Source organism: Cryptotermes secundus, unplaced genomic scaffold (genome assembly GCF_002891405.2).
Source record: "Cryptotermes secundus unplaced genomic scaffold, Csec_1.0 scaffold2419, whole genome shotgun sequence".
Classification (NCBI taxonomy): Eukaryota; Metazoa; Arthropoda; class Insecta; order Blattodea; family Kalotermitidae; genus Cryptotermes; species Cryptotermes secundus.
In genome coordinates this window covers 186251-193213 of record NW_019736438.1, presented here as the reverse complement: position 1 = coordinate 193213, position 6963 = coordinate 186251, and the positions used below count along the sequence as shown (strand labels likewise).

Sequence of the window (6963 nt, the reverse complement as noted above, 5' to 3'; positions counted from 1 at the left end):
AGTCAAGATTTCGTCTTACTGCCGTTTCTCCTCCATTTCTACACACCAATGCTTAAATCTAGAAAAAAAAACGCACACTAAATGTAAATAGATAATACCTTAATTGACCGTATGGTCCACCTCTGGCAGCAATAGCAAGAGGCTTACCATGTACAACACATCTGAAAATTTAGGTGGTTTTCGTCCCCTTTCCTACAAACAGTACCATTCAGTAAATCCTAAAATAACAAATGAAAATTCACACAGTCATTGAGACAATACTTAAATGGGCTGACAATACGGAGTGCCTTGTTGTCTCTTTCTTTGACTCCAATACATTTTCTCAGACTTTCGAAACTTACATTTTACAACTAAATTGTTTATTGGCTCACTTCTAGTTTTTACCCGTTCCAGTCCTGTTGTTGCTCATGTCGCTACCATTGTTCTGACCACTTTCTTGAAGTTCACTTATGGTTCACTCGCACTTTGCCACATTTATGGGCCTCACTGGACAATACTTCACTCCCTAAGTTGCTTTGTCACCTCGGATTTACAGCTTGTTTCACAATACCAGGTCTTACACTTAGCTGGCAACTCATCTCCTACAAGTCGGTTCATACAGGCTAACATTCACATTGTCCTAACATACCCATACAAGTATGTAATATTTTCGGTGACACGCTGACCTTGGTTCCTACCATTAGAATTTAGGCGAGCGTAAACTTAATTCTCTCTCCCTCGCCCATTCTCTTTCAGACCTATGAGTTCAAACTTTCTCCTGCCTTTCCTCATTCACTCCTTGCCGAAACCGATTGAAAGTTACACATTTACAAGTCTTCTCTGTTATCCCTTTTTCAAGTATTCCCATACAAAGGCGCGCAGGCCTACATAGAAAGTTGGTATTCACACAGCCATCACCCTAGTGCATCAATTACCGAGCAACTCTTCCCATGCACAATTCCTCAAATTCCGGATAATTTAACTGCCTGGCCTCTTGATACCAAGAAATTCAACTGGATTCATTCGTTCTTACTACAAATTTATCACCACTTCCCTCTTGACCAGTATGCCACTATACTAGCACTAGTCCACACTGTCCAAGTAAGGCTTAAGGTGGCCCAAGTTAAACAAATCTGATCTCCTTCTGGCAGAATCGGAATGTAGCCGCATTCAAAGTAAAGCCTGCCCTCGCCAATTTATTTAGAACAATTTCCAAGTGCCTGAGATGCTCCCCGAAACTTTTAGAAAATACCAAGACATCGTCCACGTAAAACACAACGAACTCATCAGTCTCACCACCAAAGGCCAATTTCAGGGCTCTGACAAAAGCGGATAGTGAATTTCGGAACCCGTACGGCGTGCGCATGTACTGGTACACAGTAGAACCGAACAAGAATGCAGTGTACTTCCGGGAGTCTCTGTGCAGCGGAATTTGTAAATACGCGGAGGTCAAATCTAGGGTGGTCATGAACTGCTTTCCTTCAAATTTTTGCAGTAACTCTTGTAAAGGTGGGGTGCGCTCTCTATCCAGGACGGTATGCTGGTTCACCTTCCTGGCATCCACACAAATCCTAATTTTCTTATTTCCCTTATGAACCACAGACAAAGGGTTAAGGAAGGGTGAATTACTAAATTCTAAAATGCCATCCTGCAGCATTTGCTTAATCTGGTCTCGAACGGCGGGGCGGACAGCAAAGGGGATGGGGCGAGAATATCCTACTATGGGTTTATCTTCGTCTACCTGAAATCTATACTCAAAAATGTTACACCTGCCAGGTCTGACGGTGAAACATTTCATATAACTACTCAATAACTCAATCAAACATTCTTTCTGGGACACATTCATATGGTCATTCGTGTCGATTAGAGCACACAAATCCGCCTTCTTCAACGAGCGTGAGTCATGGAGGTCGAGTTCTGACGTTTGGATAGGGGTGGGTTGGAGCAGGTTACTCTCTGTTCTTCTTACATTAACTTCTTTAAGGCCAGCCGTTTCTTCTTCGCATAAGCTCTCAACCAGGCTGCCATAAATCTCCCTCGGACACTCTTCTTCATGCACTTCTCCATCTACTAATAACTCTTGGTCGCCCGCGGCGCCATTTAACAGGGTCCTCTGCCCTACATAACTACCATTCACGGTAGCACAATTCAAAATACAACTTTCTTCCTCAACAAGACATTCTTTTCCCTTTCTACCTGCTTCTGTCTGGGTTGCGTCACAGCTGGCTTTAACAGCTGGGTGAAGTGGGTCATTGCCTACAGCTGGGGTTTTCAGGTCATGGGTGACACCAAAACATTTATGGGAAGGATCTCCCTTCGACTCCCGCTCATCATTTCTGGCGTCCAATGGCCCGGAACTTTGATCGAACGAATGTCCCTTCCTACTTCCATCTCTCTCATAGTAAAAACATTTAGTAACAAAATCAATAGTGATCCCATATTCCTTAGCGAATGATGAGCCTAAAATGGCCGAATTAATTAACTGTGGAGATATTAAGAAAATAGCCTCAAACCTATCCTCGCCTACAACAAATTCTATGAGCGCCTGCTTCTTAATCCTCTTTGTCCTCCTGCCAAATGCCGTGACTAGTGCTACATTTTCTAGCGGCAGCGTGGGCACAGCTATCCCTGCCCCTATCAGCCGATCATAAAGCTTCTCGGTCAAGATGTTCGCGTCGCTTCCTGTGTCTAAAAGGGCGCTAGCTGAAATGCCGTTCCCGAACGAAATGTTCACTTGCGGGCAGCAAGCTAAGTCGTTCTCATTTATGAAGAACAATATCAATCCCCCTATAGCCTCTGGTTCGATTCCCTCATCCAAAATTTCTGGGCCATTAACGTTTACTGCAGTCTTGCCCTGAACGCTTAGCCTGTGAGGTGGACCTGTCGGTTCGTTGTTTTTACTGGCGAGAGTCATTCGGTCCTCAACAACTCCCTGCTCTAGTTTCCCAAGTCCCCAGCGCGACGTTGTCCATCGGTGCCGGCGAAGGTGGGAGCGTGGGGGTTCAAGGAGTTCCCTGCCGCGGGGCGGCTGTTGACCGGCTCCGTATCCCTAGCGGACGATCCAAACCCCCCGCGTGTCTGGTGTCCCCGCCGGTTGTCATAGCGGCAGTAATCGTTCCGGCGGTCGTACTGTACTCGCCTTGCGTGATATTGGTTGGGGCGTGATCTTTCATATCCCCCACGGCTAGGTGGATTCCCTCTGGGAGTCGGATCGGGTTGGTGGGTTACCGGGTTCGAACCTCGGTATGACCCGTCCCCTTCCATCATCTCTACCCTTTTCAACAGGTCCAAGGTCTCCCCTACCGTACTCAGATGGGAGCCTATCATAGCCCTCTGGACCATTACTGGAAAGTGATGTCTGACCGCCTCAATTACTTCTGTGTCAGAGGGCCTGGGTTCCAAATAAGAGGCCATGGTAGCGTACTTTAGGAAATGGCTGGACAGAGATAAACCAGACCTGGGATTGAACCTGTCTTGATACAAACTGCAACGGACTAGGCTTTGCTTTGACTTTGACCAATAATTACCGGAAAATGCTACCTTAAATTGCTCATAGTCACTCAGGTTTCGGGCTACAGTGGCCACCCACTGTTTGCCTACAGCACCCACTATAGATTTGAATGCTAGCGATAGCTGGAGGGGCTTAGGCACACTCCTGAGCCTCATGAATTCATCCAGCTGATTTAGATGAAATATCGGGTTAACCTCCGAGCTATCGTCGAACTGAGGCAACGGGAAGTCAGCGCAACTCAAATAATTGTTCGCCGAGTGATGGCGTACAGGCTCTATAGTACTCTCACACACAGCAACCCCATTCACACACACAGAACATGAATTCGAATTACAACTGCATTGTACATTTTCTATTCTAGCCATATTAGCAGTGGGCGGTGGAGTGGGAGAGCCGTGAACAGCGTTCGTTACTTCCCTGATTTGTGTTACTTCTGTACCACGAGTCATGGGAGTCACTCCGGAAAGCTTGTCCTTCAGTTTATCAATCGCAGAATTTAATAGCTCGAACTTGCGTTCGTTTCCAAGTTTTTCGGTTTCTGCCGCTTTGTTTAGCTGTGCGGTGCTCTCCCCCTGCCGTTTTTCTAAGTCCTCTGCACGTTTTACCAGGTCGCCCTTTAATATTTCTATATCATTAGCCAGGTGAATTACCTGATCGCCAATTAAATCTACCTCCGTCCTGACTTCCAGAACTTTGCCGGAGAGTTCACCAGTCAACTCCTGGTTGCTCCGGGATTGCTGTTCCAGCCGGGTCTCGAACTCCGAACTGATTCCCTGAAGCTTCTCCTGCACCATTTGTAATTCCCTGTCCGTGTCACCCTGTAGTTGCCTAACCTGGCGAGACACTTTAGAAGTTTCGGCCTGAAGTTTCCTTGAAAATTCTTGGCTGAGTTTTTGATTATCTAGTCGAAACTGCTCTACCAGTTTCTCGTTTTCCCTCCGGATCTCCTCTCTCATCTGATCATTACTCTCCCTTAATTTCTCCTCTACTCTACTCTGCAGTTCCTTATTACTCTCCTTTAGTTTCTCCTCTAACTTACTGGCCAGTTCTTCGTTCCCAGTCTTCATCGATGCAATCATGCTGGCGAATAAGTCTTGTAAATAACTCGGTACAGCGGGGGAGTCGACTGCAATATTTTCACTCTGGGCTTGTATTGTCACTTCCATCGTGTTCCTAACCTGGTCTCCTAATTCATCCAGACTTTCTACTGCTACACTTGACCCCTCTATTTCGACACAATCCCCCTGGTCACATGACAGGTCTGCAGAAAATACCCCTGACATGTTCTCACTATCAGTCTGCTCCACTTCTGTAACCCGGTTCCGAAGCGTTCGGCTGGCCATGTGTGTCACTCGACTAACCTTGGTGTTACGTGTTCGATGTTGTTCTGTTGGGCGGCCCTCCGCGCTCTGGAAGCTAGGTTGCGACTCCGTCCGTTCTTCCTCTCGGCCCCTGCGGTGTGGTCCCTGACAGCTGCAGTGGCGGTCGTCTGCGCTGCTGTGGCGTTCGTAGGTAGGTCCGCTGTCCTTTCTTCACACTTTTGCGCTGGCGCTTAACCACTGATTTGTTTCCGCTGGCTCCTCGCTGCCTCTAGTCACCCTTGTCGCGATATCGGCCGTCGCGTTGGGCGCCACACTAACGTGTACCCCCAGCGAACGTAACTTTCAAAGTCTCCTTGCCAAGCACCCTCTGAATGGGAAATACTTGCCCTGGTTACTCAAAATTCGGGCAAAGGACCTCCCACTTCAGACGATGATTGGCTGGACCGGGCAGACTGGGAGGTTGCTTATCATTCTCCTCCAATTAGGAAAGCGAATCTCCACTAGTGTACAGTTTAGGGGTGAACTTTGCCACCTGCTGCGTGGCTGTCAAACTGAGATTTTGGGTTAGCAGGGAACGACGCTGCTAAATTTATGGCTTCCCCTGTCAAGTTTAGAATTTCTAAAGAACTCGGCCTTGTTACGCATTAAATTAACTGATTTGCGAAAGGGCAGCTGGCTTCAAGCTTGACCCAAGCCACTTGCTGCATGTCTCAAGGGGGAAAATTCCAAATTGTGAGGCGAAAGTGAGGAATTTCACAAAACCCTAACCATACACAAATATCAATTGACCTTCCCATAAACTGGACAGTTACAGTAGGTAAGCTTTATAGCTAAAATGTCAGATTAAGGATTGCAACATTTTTTTTATATATATTTTTTCTTTCTCTTAGGAGCTTGGGTAACTCAGTTGTTTTAGTGATGGGCTGCAGGCTGGACGGCCAGGGCCGAATTCCCAGCAGGGCCAAGAGATTTTTCTCTACTCCGTGGTGTCCAGACTGGCTGTGGGCAAAACTAGCCCCCTGCTCAAATGATTCTGGGCTGACCACTCACCTCCATGTAGTACTGAGGTCAAGAATTATGGAGCCATACTGCCACTCCCCCCTATGTCTTCATGGCATGGTGCTTAATTAATTAATCACTGGGACACCTTTACTTTTACTTGTACTTCCTTATTGTCTCATATACACAACATGTACGAGAAAGTATAGTTTATCTCAGGGGTTTGATGGATGCACAAGTTTTGAGCGTCCTGAATATGAAAAGTGGCTGTAACATTTGTGATATAAATTTCCCTAAATAGCACTGCATAGGTGTATCTTCAGGAAAATGAAATGTGCATGCAGATGTTCAGATACAGAGAGTGAATTTTGTTGAATCCAGCTTTACTGATGGGACATTTTTTCACTGAGGTTCAGTATTGAGTAACCGGCAGTGTTCAACTGAGCAATGGTCAAGGGAAGTTGCTTCTGAAGAAGCATGTATAGTATCTTTGCACCAGTTCTTCAGTAAGCAGAAATCTGTGCTATGCATAACAAATGTCATTACCATATTAGTGTGACAGATGGTGCTACTTCCACCTGTTGACAAGCTTTTTAATTTTTATTAAAGAGTATTAATGTAACGCAACTTGTACTCTTCTCCAGGTATAAATAGAATGATCAAGTTAACTCTTTGACTGGCGCGGGCATGTTTTAACGCCCGGACGATGCCAGTCGTTCCCTGGCGTTGGCGTGTTTTAACGCTTTGACAATCTCTTCCCTTCTTTGCTCTCTTGGCACTCATCAACCAAAGACATATATATGATAGTTTTTGCGCATGTTTATAAAGAACCCTTGTAAACTTTGTGGGGGTCTATATTACTGTCAGAACCCTCTGAGAAGGAAAAGGTCAGAAAATATTTCACATTCATTCAGTTTCACCATGGCTTCTTGCAGCAAGTGTCTTCGTGTTCCTACAGACCAGCTGGAAAATGTTGTGAACGAGATTTGTTCTGATGATGATAGTGGCGATGAAATAATGATTCCTGAATTGGATGAAGTTGATAGTGACAATAATACAGTGATAGACAATGATCCACAAGACAGTAATCATGAACATTTACCTACCACGAGTGCGGTGCCTGACACGCCCATCTCATGAACGTACGGAGAC

At 45.9% G+C, this 6963-nt stretch overlaps 1 protein-coding gene across 1 annotated transcript in view; it reads left to right on the top strand.

Annotated features, from left to right (window-relative positions):
- Positions 1-6963, top strand: part of LOC111869976 (neurobeachin-like protein 1) — a 166675-nt gene that overhangs the window by 52854 nt on the left and 106858 nt on the right. The window lies entirely within an intron of this gene.